We start from the raw sequence: 23,302 nt of genomic DNA on the forward strand, positions 1-23,302 counted from the left end.
GTCAAAGTTGACGAAATTTCATGCTCCTTAATGTCTTGAAAATGGGAGCATGTTTAATGTGTCAGAGAAAGTTTATCTGAAAAAATTAATATGTGAAATACTTTACCATTAAAGTAAGTGTTGCAAACATAAACTTTCCACAGAAACAAAGTAAAATATCTTTGAATTTACCCTTGTAATTTCCTTCTCAACATGTCATAAATCTAAGTCTATGTTTTAATAAAACGGAAGGAAAACAAAGATGAGTGTCACCGAGTGTCATGCTGTAACATGTTTCTTGATATAAAGTAACATGTCAAGTATGATATCCAATTGAGAATATTTGCGGAAATTTGCGGTTTTTTCAGATATTTAAATTTAAAGCGCCAAGTGTATTTAGCATATGAATAAAACAGCATTCGTTATTTCAAACAACGCTTATAATCCATAGTTTTCTTTTATTATTTTCGACAATATACTTGAACTACGTGACCCATTAAACGGAGAAATGTTGAGTTTTTTACACTAGAATAAAAAAAAATAAAATTTTCAAAATAATTTTTAAAAAAGTTTTTAAATTAACGTCGTCATATTAAAATCGACGTTATAATTATGTCGTTTTAGTAAAACATCGGAAACTAATCAATTTTCACAAAAATTAACTTGAAAAAAAAACGTTTACACCATATGATATTAGATCCGCCATTTGGTTTTTTGCAATGTTGACTTCAGATTCGTAATCAGCGACCTCGAAAACTGTAGGATACCAAGTTTAGACCAAATTGATATGTTTCTGATATACGCGTCCGCCATATTGGATTCGTCATTTTGTTTTAAAATTTTTGAAATTCAGATTCGCAATCAGCAGCCTCAAAAACCCCCGACCACCGATTTCTGACTAAATTGAAGTACGTTTTGAGAGGTTTGCCACTTTCTAGCGATTTGGAACCACTGTGCGCCGATTGGTCAGGCCTTCGGGTCGGTTTGGTTCGGTTGGGTTCGGTTCGACCTAGCTGAATAGGCCAGGAAGGTATATATGCTGTTCCTTTCACTCACATTTTTTGTCCCTCGCGTGACGAGATTTTTAAAAGCAGACTGTGCAGTTATTTGTTACTTTGACACTGTCGGTCCCAAACTGCGGCGATCTACAGAGACATTGTTGTATTTGAAACACTGCATTAAGAAGATGCTTGCCATCTCTCATCGGCCTTAATAGAAGTAGTTAATATAAATAAATGATTGTTACAAATACAAATAACACGAAAATGATTTAAAATACAATTTTTCAGGTGAAAGAGCGGCAGCGGAAGCTGCTCTCGTGCCTTTTGCCATCTTTCTCTGTGCTCTTCATTCTTTCATCAGCAGTCACACATACGCACTGTACAGTTGAAAAAAATTGTCATTTCAAAAAATCATTACGACTTGAAATTTTTGAGTGACGAGGTTGAAGGTTGCAAGTAAAAGAGCGTATTGCTAGCTTAGAAGCTCGCTTTGCAGAAGCATTAGTATCTATCACTGGTACTGATCCATAACATTATATGGAACAGGGACTTTTGGGTATAACCCCTATTGAAATTCAAACAAAAGCAATTAAAGAAATTCTTTCGCAGACATAAATAACACCATTAAGGCGGATACGAGACCAGTCGATTTTATATTTCTACCTGCTTGAAGTAATACCAGGTGTGAGTGGTCTGGTAAACCTTTCACAATAGTGCAGCGCTCGGTTACCTGAAACGGGCGCACCGCTGCCTTCGAGTCGTAAGTTTCGACAGTTGATTGGGACATTAATTTTCATCATACCATCCTAAGATAAACCTTATTTTATAGACAGTAGGCTAGAAATATGATCATATTTACTTCGAGTTTAAAAACATGATCTTGCAGGCAAATTTGCAAAATAAGAATTTACTTATATTTTTAAATGTTACAAAAATAATTTTTCAATTTCATAAAATATTATGTAAATAGGCAAAATTATTTAAATTAAAAAAGAAAATAATGAATGCAATACGATAAATAGTTCCAAAGATAAAAATTTATAAGTATAGCTCAGTTTAATGAAAATATGCAAAAAGTAATCAATTTACAACTGTTTCCGAAACAAATTCGGAACCATCAAAATAATAACTAACTCCCTCTAATTTCACATGGACTAGGAACATCCATTGAGCTCTAAACAAACGGAAGAGTGAACAGCAGTGGGAAGAAGTAGAGGCGACAGCAGTCCGAGGGAAATAGAAGATAAGCGGTGCACCTATCCTTCTTCATATTATCCCTCTCTATCTATGTTATGTTGTATGCACTACAGCACTATTTCCATTGAGATAATACATACAGCTCAATATCTATACAGTATTTACTCATTAGCGGCTCGCTGGTCGGGATCGGCGTTGAGCCCGAATCGTGAACAGAGCCCTAATTCCGAGTGTTCGTTTCTCGCTTCTTTCTGGCCGAAGGGGGGAGCGAGATGGAACACTGCATGCGCGGCGAGCATGCGCGGTGGTCGCAAGCGCTTACCGTGAGCACGAAAACCGCTTCGCAAAATCTTGACGCAGGCCCGGCTCACGGTAAGCGCTTGCGACCATTGCGCACGTCCGTCGCGCACGCAAAGGACAGAGTGTCAGGCGTCCAAAAGACGGAGTGAGACAAAAGATCAACGCGTCGTTTGTTTCGTACCGTCCTCGCTCGCTTTCAGTGCCTCTCACTCGCTCTCGTCTTCGCCGGACAAGAGTGAGAGAGAAGTGGTGGGGATAGCGAGAAATCCGTATCGTGTACACAAAACCGAGCCCGTAACGAGGAAATAGTGTAGTCTGTTTCTAAGACAAAGATAGGTTCACCCGTTATCTTCCCACTTTCTCGGACCGGCCGCCATTGCTCTGTTCACTCTCCAGTTTGTTTAGAGCTCAATGGGTACATCATGCTTCATTTTGATTAAAATTCCTGACATCCACGTCAAAAAGTGATCGAGTTTGGCGTGGGGTCACCTTCTTACTATGTTGGTATTCGCCATTCAAAAAGTAAAAACACATAAGGTCGTGTTCAGATATAATGGACGGTGAGTTTCGTGAGAGGTATTCTCCCACCACACCGCTTGCCTGCCTGGGTACCCATTTTCTCAACGTTTTCTGACTCGCTCTCGTTCCACCTCGCTCTCGGCTTCGAAGAACAAGTGCGAGCCAGAAGTGGTGGGGATAGCGCCAAGGTATCCAAGGCATTGCCCTGACGTGTAGGGCAAACCAAGTTCTAAGCATAGAAATACATACATGAGAATAGGTGTGCGTTAGCTTCGAAAAAATTCAGGTGTTTTATTGGTCAGAACATTGATTCTTTCTTTCTCGATAGCTTCATCTCGTATTGGTTAGTGATCATTCAAGAAGTGATCGGAACAACCAATATCGTCGCTGATTGATTGCTGCCATTTGTGGCAAAAGCGGAAGTAGACAAAGAAACTGTAAAAAAGAAAGAGACAGAAATACGGATAGAAAGACATAGATAAAGAAGCAGCTTGGAAAGCATTAGCAGACGATTTAATGAATGTTTAGGTTATGTTATTTCCGGTTGTGCCACAAATGGCTGCGGTTATACCGATCACTCCCTGGAGGATCAATAGTATTGGTCTACGCATAACTTCGTAACGCACACAACTATTACGCTAAAAATAAATAACAACCACACCATACAGGCGTTCCCGTTACCCCCCCCCCCCCCCCCAACCACCACCTGTCGTGGGGCCGCGCAACTCCAACTGACAAATTCACGATCGTCGGGTGGAGGTGGCTGATTTCTCCTCGATCGCTGTTCGCGAAAACAAATCGACCGGCCAATACATCTGAACACGACCTTAGTATTGTATTTGTAAGATCATATATGTTCGCAAATTCATTCATTATATCAATTGGTCCGAAAATTCCATTTCTTGTACAATATGCATACATTATAAATGGTGAGAATTTTATTAACATTAATGTTTTACTTTTGAAAAAACTTTTGTATTATCAGCGATTAACAAGTGCAAACTTCTGAAAATTGACTGTTGTTCTCTCCAAAACAAATTGTTAATCCTTAAAACTTATCTATCATTAACTTTGCTTATTTATAACTAAATATTTTATTAATAAAAATATAAATTATTTATGAAAATTATTTATACAAATATTTAATTGTAACTATAAAAGTAATATTTCATTTATAAAAATATTTAAAGTAGGTGTTTATAAAATTATCTATAAAATTTAATCAATTTAGAAAAAGAAATAAATGTATTTTTAAAAATTTATATATAATTTTAAATAATTGATTTTATTTATTGTCACAACTTGCGATTCGCAACCGGGATAGTAACAAATTGTTTCACAAATTTTAATCGGGCGTATTTATATTTTCGTCCCATTTTTCATGAGGTGATGAATTCTGGTTGCCTGTATTTCTATCACTCCCGACTTTGCGCCAACCGTATTGAAATCGGTCGAGATTCTCGGTCGACCGTATTGCGAACCTCTCCATACATTAACTCGACCGTATTGCTAGCCGATCTAGACTTTTGGTCTGAGAAAAATTCTCTCTCGAGTTTCGGTCGAGAGAAAACTCCGGATCGCTCGTCGGTCACTAGTTTTGGTCGACCGGACCGTAAATGCTATATCGGTCGTCTCACTGACCGCGACTGCGACCGTACCCAAAATTATATCGGTCTCTTGTCCCTGAACAAAATTGGCTATGGCCGCTTTAATTTTTCGAATTTCGTTCTGCGGCTTTGGGAGCATATTTTCGCGATCTTCAACCATTAATTTATGCAAAGAAAATGATTTTTTCGACCCGCTACACCAGATTCCCCGCTTAAGTGCTTTCCGAATGGAGCAAACATGTCCAAAAGGTAGCGATAAGATTTATTCCAAATATGTAATATCGTTTTTGAGGTATTAAAAAAAAGACAGCGTTAACGCGATTGATTTTATCGTATATCATTCTTTTCGATACGGAATGTAAAAAAGTCTGAAAATTCAATTTCAATCCGTTAAACTTTTCATGTTTAATACATACCACTCAAAATAATTAGAGGATCATGTAAGTACTCTGATGGAATAACTAAATTTTTTTAAGGCTATTCAAGCAATATAAACTACACATTTAACAGGAATCTTATTTACAGTCCTTTTTCTATTCTTGCAATCTGGTTCATCATCTGAAATCTTATATATGGTTGATGCTTTTATTATTTTGGGCAGTATATTCTTCTCTAATAACTGTGTACACGAACACAGGAACATGCTACATTGTTGAAAGAATAATCATAATAACAATGACCTCAATCGCGATGCCGCTCCACTAGAATTACCAAACGACGTTTGTTTATTAAATCGTGCTTTAACGAGATACAGATGTAGGTATCACCCTTGTCTTTATTTTCCTTCGACATTATTGCCCGTTCTGCTCAGGCGCAGTCGGCTGAAAACAACAATACTGTAGAAGAGTAAGGACTATTGCTAACTTCTGCGAGCAGTCCACGCAGGAATGAAGTGCGACCAAAAATTCGATTTGTCAATACTTACATCACAAAATGCATCCCTCAATTATTGCACGTTCTCTACTTGTATAAACAAAAAATATCAACTAAAAAAATAAAGGAAAGAGAAACATAACACATCGCAAAGGCAATCAATTCCACCAGAAAATCAATGTAACCTTATCTTATAATTACTATTTTTCTTTCTGTTTCAATACCAATATGCGAATATTCAAACACTGTACCGTATCGTGGTGAGTGACTGCGCGCAATTGCCCAAAGTAAAAATCACAAAGACCAGAGAACAATTATGTACACAAAGTATGGAACGATTGACGTGAAATGAAAGATTTAGTATCGTTTCACAGGTAGCACTTAATTCCCGATACCTCGAGCCGCCGAAAGATAGGATATAAATTGGAATGACATAGAGCCACCGCGTTACCGGTTCCTCGAGCAAAGCGACCCCGCGAGCGAGCGAATCGTGCATCCGCTGTCACCAAGTAGAAAGGCATTATTAGCATAAAAAGGAACAGGATATACTGAAGAATCGTTCCGTCAATGTAAGATACAGATGTATAAATTTACACACAGAGCCAGCTAAGCATTCTACGAACGATCGAACTGTCGAACGAGAGAGTCGTGTGAATAATCTTCGGTCTTGTATATATTCGAAGGTTGGATTTTCCAACGGAATTCGACAATGATAGATCAAAGATCACCTACGCCAAAAGTGCACAAAGAGCCGAATTGGTAGCCGGAAAACTCTTTGCGGTTCTGGGCGCCAGGTCAGAGTCGAGCGCGATGATGTTAAGGTGCCATTCAGCGCGGTGGCTCGGTGAGTTTCCCGCCTTACTCGTCGAGCTACGTATCAGGAAAATGATAAATGATGAGCCCTGGCTTACGCGGCTCGGCTTGGATTTCCCGATCATTGTCGGTAAATACAGGGCGTCCCGAAAATGTTGTAAGTCCGTTAAAGGGGTGACTTGTGGAGTGATTTGAAGCAACTTTTTCTTTTGCCAAAATGTTCGCTAAGGCTTTGTTAACGAGATATTAACCAAAAACACTGATCAATCAGAGCGCGAGTTTGCCGACCGAGCTCCCACGGTAGCGTGGCTACGCGCTACACTCATACTACGAACAAGCAAGTCAGCATGCATCGAAGATTGTATGTAAAATTGTGTCACTAGGTCACTGTACCAATCCTGGTCATTGACGGATGCACCTAGTGCACAGCTGGTCCCAGGTATACGACACCACCCAAAGTTAAGTGTCGCAACGTCAAGTGCGTCCGGGTTAATGTATTAAATATTCACTTCACTGCAGCGTAGCCACGTTATCGCGGGAGTTCGGCCAACAGACTCGCGCTCTGATTGATCGGAGTTTCTTTTTGTAATATCTCGTTAACAAAGACACGGAGAACATTTTCACAAAGGAAAATGTTGTTTCAAATCACCCCACGAATCACCCCTTTCAAGAACCTACAACATTTTTGGGACACCCTGTATGCCACGAGTCAAAGAAAAGGTAATCCGGCTCTACTGAAATGGCGAACCGAGCCGCGCCGTGGGAACCAGCGATGCCAGAAAATAGTCTGGAGAGTCTCCGGAGTAGAGGGGGAACCAACCATGACGTCGATTGGTTTGAAGTCAACAGCTATCTTGGCGTCGATTGGTTTAACGTCACGGCAACATCACGCGCATGCGTGGCATGATCACCCTTCACTATGGTAGACTATTCCCTGGCATCCCTCTTGGGAACACCTGTGGCTCGCCGACTCACCCTCGCACACAGACTTGATGAGCAGTGGCGGATTTAACAGGGCGGCTGATGAGCAGTTGCCGCCTAAGCCCCAGCACAGAAGGAAACCCTATGGCCCCCATCTTCAAAAAAAAATTATGATTTTAACCAAATACTATATATTTTTTCTGTACTAATACACCTTGTCCGTTTTTAGTAAACTACCTCTTCATTTTCCCCCAACAGTTAGAATGTTTGCCGCCTGGGCCTTTTTTCTTAAATCCGCCACTGTTGACGAACCTGCAGACTCGCCGAGCCACGCGCCGTTGGATCGCACATTAAGGCCCCCATACACCAGCGAGCATGTGGTCTTTACAGCGCCTCCCTCGACTCTGACCCAGCGCCCAAAATTGCAATTGTTCTCCGATTTCAGTTTGTGCACCTCTAACCTGCGCTAACGTTCGTAAGTATTTGTCCGCCCATGTGTTTTCTCTGTTCCCAGAAGTGCCACAATATTTCAAAAATATGTGTTTATATTAGCTTAATGGTTAGCAGGTAACTACAGCGCGAGATTCATTACTAAGAGTCTCCTAAATAGAACAAGTATTATGGGCAACTTTCTTTGAGACTTTTACTTATACTTACAAAACGTATCCAGCTATTAGCTCAAAGTCTCCTGATGAATTGTGGATTCTTCTTCGAGAAGGGCAATAAAATATAACCAGTAAATATAAGGCAAATCCTTATGAGCGCTAGTGCATTTCAACCAAACTTTTTCTGGTGAATGTAGAGCGAAAATATATAGCCATATATAAAATGCTTATTCGGTGGCCGTCCTGGGTTCATATTTAAAAAAAAAAAACGAGGATAATGTGTTACAAGGCTATCTCAGTATTCCTAAATATGTGTTGTACAGGAAGTCCCACCTAAGACTGGACAGCGCGATATTTCCTAAAGTATTGGAGATAACAAATTTTAAAAAAATATGTAATTGAATGGTTCGAGAGGGCCAATTTATTAGCCGAGACGATTTTTTTTTATTATTTTAAAAGATACGATGGTCAATATCGGTTTTTCAAATGGAACTATTTTTTTTTAACACCTGAGTTGATAGTGCGTTCCAAGACAAATTCAATAAGCTTTAATATATAAACTTTATTTCCACTGGTTTTTAAGATATTGCGCTTGCAAAATTACTGATTTTCACTGGAAGAAAACCTTCTGGAATAGCAAGGACCGGGGTCGGTCTTACTGACGCCACGGGTGGCATTGCCTGTTGAAACTGATACCTACCTGCCAAAGGTCTACGACAGGGTTCGCAGGCCCAAAACCTGGACAATTCTTTTCCGTCAGAAATGCTACTTAGGTAGGTACATCTGCGGTATCGAGAAGCGCACCGTTACTTTTATTTAGCACTTGCATCTACGCTCGGATGGCCGGTTCTCTTGGGAGGGATGTAAGTTGGATTGGTTAGGTTAGGAGGAGTGAAAGTTGCTAGACTAAATTTCAACCATAGGGAGCAGATTGTATCAGAACCAATCGGATTTGCATCCTTCACAAACGGCTGCTCTCTTGAAGAGGCCCGATGAGGAATACGATTTACTTTAATTACAGTACATGTGTATTTTGTAATAAAGTGTTTCTATCGTCTCCCGAATTCAACAACTGGCATCCAGACATCTACTATTACCCGGCCGAAAGAAGATCCCCAAGAGGCGGGCTCGAGCATTACAGTCCGTCGCTATGACGATTGATCGAATCACCTATTTGGGCACATTTTTAAAGACGCGGCACACGTATTTTGGTTATTGGCTGAAGTAGGCACATACATTGTCGCACCGCGCGACGAAGAGAGCGAACGAAACACATCGAGATCGGGTGGAATAGAGCGATCTGACCGACGAGCGCCAAAGCAATAGCGTAGGCATCTCAGACGGTTAACCATTAATATATAATAACATAAAAATTTCCTTATTTTTCACAATATATTCAGGAAAGTATTATCATTGGTTTGGTTAGATTTTTCTGATTAAAATAAACCCAAACGCAATGTCGCACAGATTGTTTGAAAAATAAGGAAATTTTTATGTTATTATATATTAATGGTTAACCGTCTGAGATGCCTACGCTATTGCTTTGACGCTTGTCGGTCAGATCGCTCTATTCCACTCGATCTCGATGGGTTTTGTTCGCTCTCTTTGTCGCGCGGTGCGACAATGTATGTGCCTACTTCAGCCAATAACCAAAATACATGTGCCGCGTCATTAAAAGTGTGCCCAAATAGATGATTCGACCAATCGTCATAGCGACGGACTGTATCGCCCGAGCCCGCCTCTTGGGGATCTTCTTTCGGCCGGGTAATAGTACGCTCCTGCAATCCACCGGCAATACTCCTCGTAGAGAGACACAGGAGAAAGGGGGTATAAACACGAGCTTCGATATCAAAAGAAAGCATGCGTTGACGTATTCCGTGCGAGAGAAGGTGGGCATTGGGGAGGAGGTATTGCTGTGAAGAGGGCCTCTTCAAAAGAGCAGCCGTTTGTGAGGGATGCAAATCCGATTGGTTCTGATACAATCTGCTCCCTATGGTTGAAATTTAGTCTAGCAACTTTCACTCCTCCTAACCTAACCAATCCAACTTACATCCCTCCCAAAAGAACCGGCCATCCGAGCGTAGATGCAAGTGCTAAATAAAAGTAACGGTGCGCTTCTCGATACCGCAGATGTACCTACCTAAGTAGTATTTCTGACGGAAAAGAATTGTCCAGCATTTGGGCCTGCGAACCCTGTCGTAGATCTTTAGCAGGTAGGTATCAGTTTCAACAGGCAATACCACCCGTGGCGCCAGTAAGACTGACCCCGGTCCTTGCTATTCCAGAGCGTTTTCTTCCAGTGAAAATCAGTAATTTTGCAAGCGCAATATCTTAAAAACCAGTGGAAATAAAGTGTATACATTAAAACTTATTCAATTTGTCTTGGAACGCACTATCAACTCAGGTGTTCAAAAAAAAATAGTTCCATTTGAAAAACCGAACTTGACCATCGTATCTTTTAAAATAATAATAAAAAAAATCGTCTCGGCTAATAAATTGACCCTCTCGAACCATTCAATTACATATTTTTTTTTAATTTTTGATCTCCAATACTTTAGGAGATATCGCGCTGTCCAGCCTTATGTGGGACACCCTGTATATGTAATAAAAGACCATTTCTACGCAAAGAAGCGTAGATCACAAATATGTGAATACTTACAACACATTTTATTTTCAAGGCAGCTTATTTCCATTTTGAGAATACAGTAATGGTTTGTTGTCTGTGCGCGGATCGGAACCGACGGCACGCAGTTATTGAGTTAGTAGCGCGTTCCTCTTTGAGCAATTGCCTGCGTTCAGCTCGCGCTGTCGCCGGCCTAAATGAATACGAATGAGAGAGAAAGAGTAAAGATAGGGGCACACATATCAGTTCCATACCAGTTACGTGCCGTCAGTGTCGTCGTAAAAGATATCGTTTGCCTGTTTGGGATGGAGCAGTTCACACTCGTCAGTTTCGAATTCGTACAGTGAAATTCAACTATCTTTGGGCACTCTCCAATTTCGTATCCGTACTGTGAAATTTGACTGTCTCTCCGTACTGTGCCGAGCGGTCGAGCTGTCCCGTTGCCAAGGGTAGAATCGGTGAGGAGAACTGCAATACAGGGTGATTCTCCAGCGACGCCCGTCAAAGAGATGCCGCCCACACCCTGTGACGAGGACAACCCCCCGCAGTGCCTCATCGAATCCCACGACTCTCGACCCTCGAAGGGGTTTCAATACGATTAAAAAGTGAGAAACGTCCAGGACTACCGCATTTCTCATCAGACCATAATGAAGGAAATTCCACGGGAAATCGACCCATATCATTTCAAGCCGACCTCGCCAAAAATAGTCCGATTTACATGAAACCCAGTATAACCTTCACCGGAAAAACACAAGGAATCCATCGGTGCCACTTCCATATCCATACGATAAAGAACAAATAATTACTTTATTTCCGAAACAGGCATGAATCCTCAGTCGACCGCAGCGACCCCAGGCCGGCACACCGCTGTGGAGGGTAAAAATATGAAACATTCACTTAAGCGTATTAAGAAACTCCATATTCTTCATCGCATCGATACGGAAGTGACACCAACGCATTCCTGGCGTTTTCCCGATTAAAATCATACCAAATGTCATGCAAATCTCTTTCTACTTTTGCACAAGCAATTTGTGTTTCTTATGCAAAAGGAGTCCGATTTACATGACACCTAGTATGATTCCAATCGGGAGAACGCCAGGAATGCGCCGGCGTCACCTTCACATCGACACGATAAAGAATAAAGAACTTCTTAATACGCCGAAACGAATACCTCACACTTTCACCCTTGACACCAGGGCGCCGACCCGAAATCGCCGCGGTCGACCGAGGACTCAAACCTGTTTCAGAAATAAAATAATTCTCCACTCTTTATCGTATCGATATGGAAGTGACACCGACGGACTCCCCATGTTTTTCCGATAACAATCATAACACACTTCCTCAAATCGGATCATTCTCAACGAAGTCAGCCCGAAATGACATAAATCGATCTCCCGTGGAACCCCCCTCTTTATGGTCCAAATTACGTCGTTCCTGGTGCCACCTTCATCGGCGAAACATAAGGAACCGATTGGCGTCGCCCTCGCAAAGATCCAATGAGAAATGCGGAAATCCTGGACATTTCTCACCTTTCAATGGTATTGCAACCCCTTCGAGGGTCGAAAGTCACAAAATACAGTGAGACACTGCGGGTGGTTGTCCTCGCCATGGGGTACGAGGCGACATCTCCCCGACGGGCGTCGCTAGAGAATCACCCTGTAGTGTACATGCATGCTCGTAAGCTCGTAGCATAAGCAAGTATGGCTGGGGCAGCTCGGCTGGTTACCCGCAGCTAGGAGGTGAAAACGGCCCCTTGTGCACTTCTGCTCTAGAGTCATAAAGAAAAAGACAATAGGCCATTCTGCAATGAAAATGCCAATTTCTATATTTCGTATTAGATCTTCATCGAGAGTATCACCAATGGGTTGCTGGTGTCTGATGAAAATGACACCAAACGTGATATAATTGAAAATTTTTTTTTTTATGATTATAATGAGCCAGAACAGACTGCTGTAGAGCGCGAATACCTCTGAATACTCATCAGTGACATCAGAGGACACAGTACGGAGACGGAACTGATATTCAGACGGCGCTGCAAACCTGCGTTAACAAAATTTTGAAATGAGTTTAAAAAAAATATCTGATGAAAAACCATTTTAAAATTTTTTAAAATTTGGTTAACAGAAGATTGCAGCGCTTATTGCGCCATTAAACTTTTGTTTGCAACATTTTTTCTATCTCTGGTACTTTAGGAGTTATAGGCGAAAAAGGTTAGTTTTTACACCCTTAAGGGGGCAAACCACTGTAAAAAATTGGAAAAATCGATTTTTTCTTTTTCACATTTTCTGAAAGACGTACGTTTCAAGAATGAGATATATAACTTTAAACCCGTTTTCCTCAGAATGACATTTTTCAACTGCGTTGACAGTCTACAGAGAAAACTATACATCCAATTGACATGAGCAAGAGCATTTATTGTACAAAAACCCCCTCAATATTACATGGCGAACAGTTTTTTTTTCAATTAACGACCTGCTTCTATTTTTTTTTATCAACATTTCCCCAATTTTGTACCCCGAAAACATGATTTTTTCCAGTGGTCCGCCATTTTGTAATTGTTTGCGATTTTACTTTTTTTGATCGTCATGTAATAAAGGTAGGCTTCTAGTTTCTACATATTTTTATCTTTTTGAATTCGGATTAACCATATGGCCTAGGCACTGTTAACGCGACAAGCACGATTTTGCCGCAACGCACATTTTGACGAAGAGTATACAGGAAATCGATTTATGAATTTGATTGAAAAAAAATTTCTTACCTTTCAATATGTACATTATTAACTGCACTAAGCAATAAATTGATTTACTTGCGTTGTTTGGTTGAAATAAATTCCCGAAAACACCCTTACATTTTGGACCGTTACAGTGGTCTGCCCCCTTAAAGGGCGATAGAGCACGAATGAAAGACATTGTCGCCCTTGTCTTGACAAGGAACACTATTCAATTGATGATGGAGTGGCGCAGATTTTTTTTTTATAGATCGAAAGTATATGTCACAAAGGTCACAAAAATGCAAAAATGCAAAAATGCAAAAATGCTCCCAAAAGCTGGTCTGATCTTGAAAAATCGACGAAGGTGGAACCGGGGAAAGAAGAAAAATGGGGGAAAGAGAATGATAAATCCGTGTGTTCAAATTTAATTATCTCTAGCATATGAAAATATATTATAGTAAATTAATGATAATAGATTAATGATAAATTGTAATTAGAAAAAAATAATGATAATAAATGATAATAGGTACTAATGAAATCAAAACGGTGGGTAATATTAACCATTATATTCATGATAATCTTGTCGACAAGAAGGTTTAAAAAAGTGATTGAAGCAATAATAAATTTCACAATAACTGCAACGAGCGAACACTGTTTCTTTCATACCTTAATCAACGAGACAGTCTAAACATATCACTGACATCATTAGTATTATCATTTATTATCATTAATTTTTTCTAATTATTATCTATCATTAATGAATTATCAATCATTTACTATAATGTATTTTCATATAATAGAGATATTTAAATTTGAACAGACAGATTTGTCATTCTCTTTCCCTCAATTTTCTTTTTTCCCCTGCTCCATCTTTGTTGATTTTTCAAGGTCAGACCAGCTTTTGGGAGCATCTTTAATTTACATTTTTGTGACCTTTGTGACATATACTTTCGATCTATATAAAAAAATCTGCGCCACTCCATCATCAATTGAATAGTGTTCCTTGTGAGTCTCTCTATAAATCCAATCAGTCAGTGCGGGTTCGTGGTGTTCCCTTGTAAGTGCCTCTCTTACCGAGGGACAAATTTGGAGATTTGGCGACAGTAGGCTAACAAGCGTCTGCGACCTTTTTTGTGAAATATCATCAAATATTTTAATTTAAAAAGGATGAGAGAATTTTGAAATTAATTCTATTTGAGCACTAACATATGAGCTATTGCTAATTTGCTGCATAAAGCAAAAAGTGAATTGCTTTTAAATTTGTCTTAAACTTCTGCGTTTAAGGGGAAATCCCAATCGACGAGCGCAAATTCATATGAAAATTTGTGTTGTTTTTTTTTCGGAAACTGAGCAGGGGATCCACTCAAAATGTGAGGTTATTTTATTATACTTATGAAAAAAACTCTGGGCTGTGTCGTCTACATGGCCGTAAGTGCCTTTGCGCGACAATGTCCATGGGCGATGAGACCGGTGAGAGAAATGACAGACCATGTGGGCCTGTTAATAAAAAAATTTTAAATAACCGACCCTATTCAAAATGCACTAAAAACTAAACAAAAATTCCTTCCCTGTACTATACTTTCGATAGTGTTTTTTCACTCCAAATAAAATCGCGGAGCAGGATTTTTCATAACAGGATATGAATAAATTTAATACAGAATCAAGCGTCGAAATGAATTTGTTGTGAGATATCCTGTACCAGGACTCTACCCAAAGTGAAAAAACACCATCGAAATTGCAATACAAGGACAGAATTATTGTTTAGTTCCCAGTGCACTTCAAATAAAATCGTTTATTTAAAATTTCCTTCCATACATTTTTTTTATTAATAAACCCACACAGCCCATCATTCACCAGTCTCACCGCCCATAGACGCCGTCCAGCAAAGACACCTACGGCCGTGTATTTTTACTACTTTTGTTTGTAACCTACAAATGTTTATTTGTTTGAATGTCATCATGTGTGTTTATTATTCGTGATTTTTGGCTATTGTATTACTTACGGCCGATTTCTTCACCTTTAGTAATCTTTCAATTAGAGTTATGTTCCACATAACTGCCACATGATAGCATTCAACTGGTCGACGAGTGCCACACGATAGCATCCAATTGGTCGGTCTCCGACTGGGACTTAGGTCGGAGGTGAAGAAATCGGGCGTTAGTCTGCTTCTTTACGCACAAATTGATACCTGAATTGCTTAGATCCGATGAGCTGAACGTTCGCTACTGCGTTCTTTAGTATACCTTATTACTGTGATATCGCCAATACTTCTTGGAATCTTTTGGTCGAAAGTGAGAGAATTCGTGAGCGAGCGAGAGAGGGACGAAAGAGTCGACACGAAGTTAGTCTCGGCTACAAAAGAGAGAAAGCATGATACATTGTTTCACTTCGACTTTCAGCTCGAGCTCGAGCTCGACCCGCGTGCAGGCCTTCATACAATGCAGTAGCGGCTACTACATTGTACATAAACACCTGTTTTAGGACACAGGTACTACCCATTATCGAATTTTCCAGGTTTTAAATTTTTTACGGCATCGTTGGGTACCGAGGAAACTTCATGCTGAATCTGAACCTTGTAGGTCATCTGAGTTTCGCGGTACGGCGATTCGATAAAATTTTGTGTGAGACATTAAGCCTAAAGGACCTACCTACGCAATCGTATATTTATATTTAACGTACTGCTTATGCTTGAAGAGTAATTGAGGGGGCCATTTCGTAACGCTCACTTTCAGAATATGGGGGGCTGAGTTGTAAGACGTTGTCACGTCAAAAGGAACAACTATTGTGGGTGTGCGAAACCTGAAGAGGTAATCCCCTAGGCTGGTCGGCGCGAGAAACTACTGTTTGGGATGAAAGAGATATGCGCGGCGAATGAATGTTTAGGTTTGAGTGTCGATTCCGAGCGGGAATGATTCTGAGAGTACACGTAGAAATTGTAGACGAATGTGCGCGGTGTGCGTGGTAGCGTGTGGCATGGGTGTATGATGTGTGTATGTTCTGGAGGAGCATGGGGTGATAGACAATCGAAGAGCGATCACCAGAGTCGGATTCGAGACGCGATCGAAGTAAGATCATCGAGACATACATACATAATATTCGTACCTAATTATAATAAACTTGGTTAGTGGTAGGCAAGTTGCCTTATTTTACCCTGCTTCTGATCCGGTCGCTTCTAAATCCCACACCATTAGCTAGCAGAAAAAATTAATTCAAAGAATTATTTATACAATTGTCAGGCTCCGTTTCTGTACGGCATGCAGCACAGCGGCCGGTCCATTCATCTCAAACCAAAAACCAAACAGATTTTTTTTAGGAAATTCCGTAGGTAATGAACATTGATTCGCAGAAAAAACTGCAAAATCAACAAAATTGAGGCAGTTTGACAAATCGATACTTTTCTTCAAACTGCCGCCATTTTGTCAATTTTGCAGTGCTTCCCAGGAACTGAGGCCCACTGTCTCCGTAATTTCCTAAACAAAAATATGTCTTTTTCGGCTACAGATGAACAGAACAGCCGCCACGCTGCACACCGCACAGAAATACGCTTGTACAAGTAATTCTTTGAGTTAATTTTTTTTGCCAAATAATGATTTTTTCTTTTGTTCATAAGTACCTACCTATAAAAAATACCCTCATAACATGAAATGGATCCACTGCTCAGTTTCCGAAAAAAAAACACAAATTTTCATATAACCCCGAGCTCGTCGGTTGGGGTTCCCTTTGCAGATCACCCGGTCAAAACAGGAAAAATAAAAACATTTTGCTACCTTTTTCAATTTCTTTCGTCCAAAAACTGCAGCTCTAGGCTGCAACCTACTTAGCCTATATACAAATCCGCCCCTGTTCTACAGAGTGCTCTTACACATTCGCATTCAGTCTCATTCATTTAATTGTAAGGGATCGTGATCACCAGAGTTCGAGACATAAAACCCGCACTTCTATCATGACACTACTGTAAGTACAGACCTAGTACGTCTGTCGTGCTTACTCTCGATTTATCTGCTCATTTTCCTTATGAATCTGTTACGATGCCAATTCTTGGAAGCAAAACGCTAGTCTGCTCGCAAGAATTTGAATGCGCGGACTGTTTTAATTTAACCGGGCACTAGTATAGTCCCATGAATAGGTAAGGATAACTCGCGCACAGTTGTAGGATCATTTCGGTACGCAATGAACGAATCACTACCGTATATCGATTTTATTGGTAATTACAAGCTTTTATTTAGCTTCACTTGTGACTTAGATCGTTAGTTAGTGAGGATGAAATCTTGTAAGCTAATTTTAACCCACTTACACTTGTCCGATCGACTTGAAATTTTGCACACATACGTAGTTCCCATGACAATACAATATTTTCATGTATCCGACCTGATTATGGAATCAGGAAAGCAGATAAAGGGTTATTCTCTTGCTAGAGTCTTCAAAGGAAATGCCGCCGATAAGCCGTGCCTCGATGAGTTACGAGGACTTCGACCCTCGAGACCAGGGGGGCCGTCGTACAATGTTGCCTCCTAAGAACTGACGAATCGAAACTTCTGTATTTCTCTCGGATCTTCGCGAAAGTGAAGTCAATCGATTCCTTATGTTTTCCCGATGAAAATGATCCAAAAATAATATAAATCGGTTCGCAATTCAGGAAAATTTCTTAAATTAATTTCCATATCTTCGCTAAAAATAGTCCGATTTACATGAGACCTGGTATGACCCTAATCGGGATAACGCCAGGAATCCACCGGCGAAACCTCCACATCGATACGACAAAGAATAAAGAATTACTTTATTTCTGAAACAGGCACGAATCCTCGGTCGACCGCAGCGACTCGAGGCCGGCGCCCCACCGTCGAGGGTGCAAATGTGAAATATTCATTTCAGCGTACCAAGAGATCCTTTATTCTTGATCGTATCGATATGGAAGTAACGTCAATGCATTCCTTATGTTTTTCTGGCGAAAATCATACCAAATGTCATGCAAATCCGACCCGCATGACACTTGGTATGATTTTTATCGAGAGAACTCCAAGAACCCATTGGTGTCACTTCCATATGGACACGACGATAAATGAAGAATAACGAACTTCTCAACACGTCGAAATTAATATTTCACCCTCGAATGCGGGGCGCCAACCCAGAATCGCTGCGGTCGACTAAGGATTCACACCTGTGTCAGAAATAAAACAATTCCCCATTCTCCATCGCATCGATATGGAAATGACACCGATGGATTCCTGGCGTTCTCCCGGTCAAATTAATATCAAATCTCATGCAAATCGGACTATTCCCAACGAAGTCAACTTTAAATGATATAAATTATTTTTTCATGGAATTTCTTTCATTATTGTCCGAATTACGTCATTCCTGGTGTCAGCTTCATCGGCGAAACATAAGGAATCGATTGATTTCGTTTTCCTGGACGTTTCTCACTTCTTAATGGTATTCCAACCCCTTTGAGGGTCGAAAGCCATACAATTCGGTGAGGCACCGCGGGGTTTGTCCACGGCACGGGGTACGAAGCGGCATCTCTTTGACGGGCGTCGCTGGAGAATCACCCTGTATAACCCATACCAGGTGGCTAAGGTTCAACGTGATGTAGCGCGGTAGATAATCGCCGAGTTAGACAATGGTATTGTTCGGGAATCCATATTACCGTACGCCAATCCGATCAAATTGGTGAAAAACTAAAAAAGCATAAATGAAATTAAAATAAAATAAAAAGTTTTAAAAAACAAGCTTTTATTAAAATGCACTAAAAAAAGAAAAATAATTCTGATACTGGCTCAAATGATTGCCTCAGAAGATGTCCCTCACACGCCCAACAATAAAAGCGTGGGATACAAATATTGAATATTAAAATGCCTCTTAATAATAATAATAATAATAATAATAATAATAATAATAATAATAATAATGAAAATAATAATAATATTAATAATAATAACAATAAGACGCCTTTATTACACTAACAAAGTGCATTAGATTAATACATAGTTTGTTTAATCTGGTTAGATCTCAGGACAGACTTTGAATTGAGGAATTAGACGGCTTGCGATCGAGTGGAAAAGAAATTGACAACAAGGACGCTGTAGCAGAATGCGAAAATTAATGTACCAAAATACGTAAAGCATTATTAATATTTATATTAAAGAACATTTCAATATTTACACCCCACACTTCTATCGTTGGTCACACAAGAGAACTCTTCCAAGGCAGTCACCCAGGCCGGTATCAAAATCATTTCCCCCCTTTAGTACATTTTAATAAAAGCTTGTTTTTAATTTTTTTTATTTTAATTTATTTAGACTAAGATCTCTAATTTTTACTGAATTTTATACCAACTTTCACGTAATGTTATTTAAAAAATTTATTTTTAAGTATTGTATTCTAAAAAGAAAGAGATTATTAAAATTTTGATACATTCGGATATTGTACGATCATAATATGTATTTCCTACTTTCCAAATTTTTAGTAAGTATGTAAAATATTTCTTCAAATTCAAGATATGCGGTCTAGCTGGAGGAAAGGGGGGGGGGATGTAAGTTGCATCACAGAAACCTTTCTATATGGAAGCAGTGATTTAAAGCTTATCCGTAGTTTCTTAAATGGAAACATATTTTGTTTATAACAGAATTACAGTGCACATATATACATCTTTGTTTTGAATGTAGCATAATGAATTTTTTATATCTAACACTAATATATAGAATGCCCCACGTAAGTATCGCCACGAAATTTAATTCCTTAAACTTTACACAAAATTGTTTTAGACAACCGTTGATATATATTCAAGTGTGCATAATTTCCGTAAAGCAGAGTTTCTTCATTTGCATGTTTTTTTTAAATATGGATGTTACCTTCTGTTTTTTAAATAAAACTATCATTTTTGTAATTTTCATTCTTATAAAAGTACAATATATTTCTATTTAAGAAAATAAAGATGAACTTTAAATCATCGAAACGTCTCCATCTACAGAGATTTTGATCGACCCATCTTGTGCCCTACCGTGAAACTTCGCAACTTTCATTGCACCTACTATATTCAATATAATGAAAAATTTGAACATTTTAGTAGAATATTTCTATAGCATTTTCACCACTGATACCGAAATAATTTTTCTTAACTACAAGCCACGATATTAGCCGCATTTCATTGAAAGACTACACAATTCTCTTAGTTTTATAACAGTATCATAAAGTTTCAAGTTGAAGAAATGTTATTCAGCATCGATTATTTGTTCGAATTTTCATTACTAACAATAAGATGATATGTTTCTGGTTTGCCTCAATATTGGCGTATGAGATTTCATTGCTACTAATGTAAATCGAAATTGCTTAATAGAACAAAAGAACACAGGATTCCTAGAAAACAATAACATACATACACTACGTTTGCTACAGGAAATATTTGTATTTTTTATATCATCATTGTCACGTTTCTTCTTGAAGTAGCTGCAAAACATTGTTTTTATAACAATTCCTTAGAATATAAATTATACTTTTGTTATATTTTGTTTACGTCTCATTATACATTTGTTTTTTAATAAAATAACACCTCTGTAATAAATAATGAGTAGTAACATCTAGACAACCACTACGGTAATGATAAATAACATTAATTGTTTAAAAAAATGGTGTCTAGAATAAAGGAAATTATAAAAAGAACTGATAAGATCCAGCAGACATTCGACGATATAAACCTTGGGTTGATAAGCCAGTACACTACCTCTTTTATCAATTTGGATTGCGGTCTAAACCTTTTTACCTTAATGTTACTTTAACTCCAAATTATAATATTAAATACTTTTGTAAATAATGCGCATTCGCGCAGATGCCTGAGTCTATGTTTGCTCATTTTTGCTCTAGATTCACCAGGAGTTTAGTGGAAATCGGAGACATGCTGTGACCTCTCTTTGCGAGACGTTCAAACAACCAACAACCATACAGCAGAACTGGGCAAATCTTATTTGAAATTATAGTAGGAACCAGCAGTTTGAAATAATATTTCGGTCTTGTATACGTAATGGTGTTATTTAGAATTAAACAAAGTATCGATTCATTTGAAGTTACAATAGTTTTAAGTACGAAATTATTTCATTACTTTCGATTTCAAATACAAATGAAGAAATAATGGACTAGATAATTCATTTTAATGTTCTAAACTCACTTTGGTTTAATAACAAATGAAATTACAATTATTTTGTAAATAACGGGTCTTAATTTTTCAGTACATACTCAATGAAGATAAATATAAATAAACAGATCGTAAATATAAGTGTATGATGACTAAAACAGGTATTTAAAGTTATAAATAAAAACAATAGACGTAAAAAATATTAACCTGTTAACCGGCGAAGACGAGTATATAACTCGTCATTGGAAAATCCCTCCGTGTTAAATAAGACAAGTTGATTCACTGCGACAGTTACAAAATTTCACTTACGGAAAATCGGATGAAAGTATATTAGGCCATGTGCCGCATTTACTGTGAACAAGTGAGTTAGTTTTACTTGGTCGAAAAATAACCCAGTTAACCGGTTAATTAGGGGAACTGATTCATTAATGCATTTTTCTTTCTTTGTATCATAATGTGTATCCTCAAGTGATGCAAAGGAGTCTAACATTTTTTATTCAAAAGAATTTAAGTGCGCAAAAGTTGTGCATTGTTTGTATAACATAACTCCGTATAATCATAGTAGACACTAATTTGAATTTATAGATTGTAATTAAAACTAATTTCTTCCGCAAAACATCACTATCCGATAACATCATATTATAAATAAATATTGTATTTATCAATAAACACTTCTATGCCATTTCTAGAAGAATAAGAGTCAAGTAGAAACATTCTAACCACTGAATTACAACTTGACAATGGTATCACTAATCCAAATAGGCTGTACTTCCGAATGGCCCCAGTGGCCGATCGACACGAGATTTGTGGGGAGGGTGTTTGGACCCTAAATCTAAAATTGTTGCTTCGGGAATTTATTAGTTTACGAGATATTAATAAAAAAACTTTTGGTATTTCTGTTGACTTATTCCGACATTATGCATTCCACTTTCCAACTTGTTCTGGATATTAGTATTGGTTGGGGCTAAATTAGTGCGGGGGTCGCGTAAAGCGATGTAAGTTTGGAGATTTGAACCAGAAACTTGGAGATGCGATCCATCCTATTATACAGAGTGGATACCTATTACTTTATTGATAGGCAATACTCTAGGGGGCTGATTCTACAGGCCAAAATAAGAAGAAAATATAGAATACAATTTTTCATATATAATATCACGCTTCGTTTTCGAGAAAATTCGCTTTGCATTTCAGCTAAATATGCATGCCATTTAGGCGCCTGAGGGGCACGCGGAGGTAAGGGGAACGCGTTCAGCTGTCCGTAGGACAAATTGGGAGGAGGGCAGGATGAAACCCCGTTAGGGCTACGTATTATGCAGTTCAAAAAAATAATTTGTAAAAAAAAATTAACCATGATTGTTTATTAATATTTCGGAAACTAATAAATTCCCGAAGCTACAATTTTCGATTTAGGGTCCACACCCCCTTCCCACCCATCCCCTCAAGCCTCGTGTCGATCGGCCACTGGGGCCATTCGGAAGTAAATCCTTGAAATATTTCAGTGCCTCAAATATACAATTATTTTTAAATTTATCTCCCTTTGTATTTCCAAAACGGGGTATAAATGAAAAAAAACAACCTGTTACTTGAAATAATACTTCAAATACCGTTATGTGAAAAGTGCCCAGATCTGCTGCACAGATTCGAACCGTAAATATTCAACCGCTAACAATAACGATAGTGCACAGGTTTATAACGAATAGTGAAATAAATTACACGCGATATTGCTGGAACACAATGTCACGCTTAACGCTAAAAAGTGATTATTTTGTTGAAAGCGTAAATCAAAGGGCAATTCTCTCGTTCCAACGTTCCGAAAGATCGAGTCGGTTAATAAATATGATTTACCCGCGAATCATTACTCATTACGATTAATATTGTTTCTCGGTCCAGCCACGCGCCCATGCAGTCAAGGACCACAGAACTTCCCGATTCTCTTCGCTTTTTTGTTACCACATGTTTCCTATAAACCGAACATTACCTCCGCTGAAGTCCCCGCTATGCCAGTGGAACGTTTGGTAATCGTGATTCA

At 38.8% G+C, this 23,302-nt stretch overlaps 1 protein-coding gene across 3 annotated transcripts in view; it reads right to left on the reverse strand.

The window, feature by feature from the left end:
- Positions 1–5,310: 5,310 nt before the first annotated feature.
- Positions 5,311–23,302, reverse strand: part of Bugz (Bub3 interacting GLEBS and Zinc finger domain protein) — a 40,976-nt gene continuing 22,984 nt past the window's right edge. The window contains exons 7-8 of one of the 3 annotated variants that reach the window (XR_013085630.1): positions 11,968–12,206; positions 5,311–11,305 (exon numbers count right to left, since the gene is read on the reverse strand). The gene's annotated coding sequence lies outside the window, so the exon portion shown is untranslated. Of the gene's footprint in view, positions 12,207–23,302 lie in introns of all 3 variants that reach the window. The other 2 variants (XR_013085631.1, XR_013085629.1) reach the window with 2 other exon arrangements.

The sequence above is a fragment of the Andrena cerasifolii genome, chromosome 6, assembly GCF_050908995.1.
Source record: "Andrena cerasifolii isolate SP2316 chromosome 6, iyAndCera1_principal, whole genome shotgun sequence".
Classification (NCBI taxonomy): Eukaryota; Metazoa; Arthropoda; class Insecta; order Hymenoptera; family Andrenidae; genus Andrena; species Andrena cerasifolii.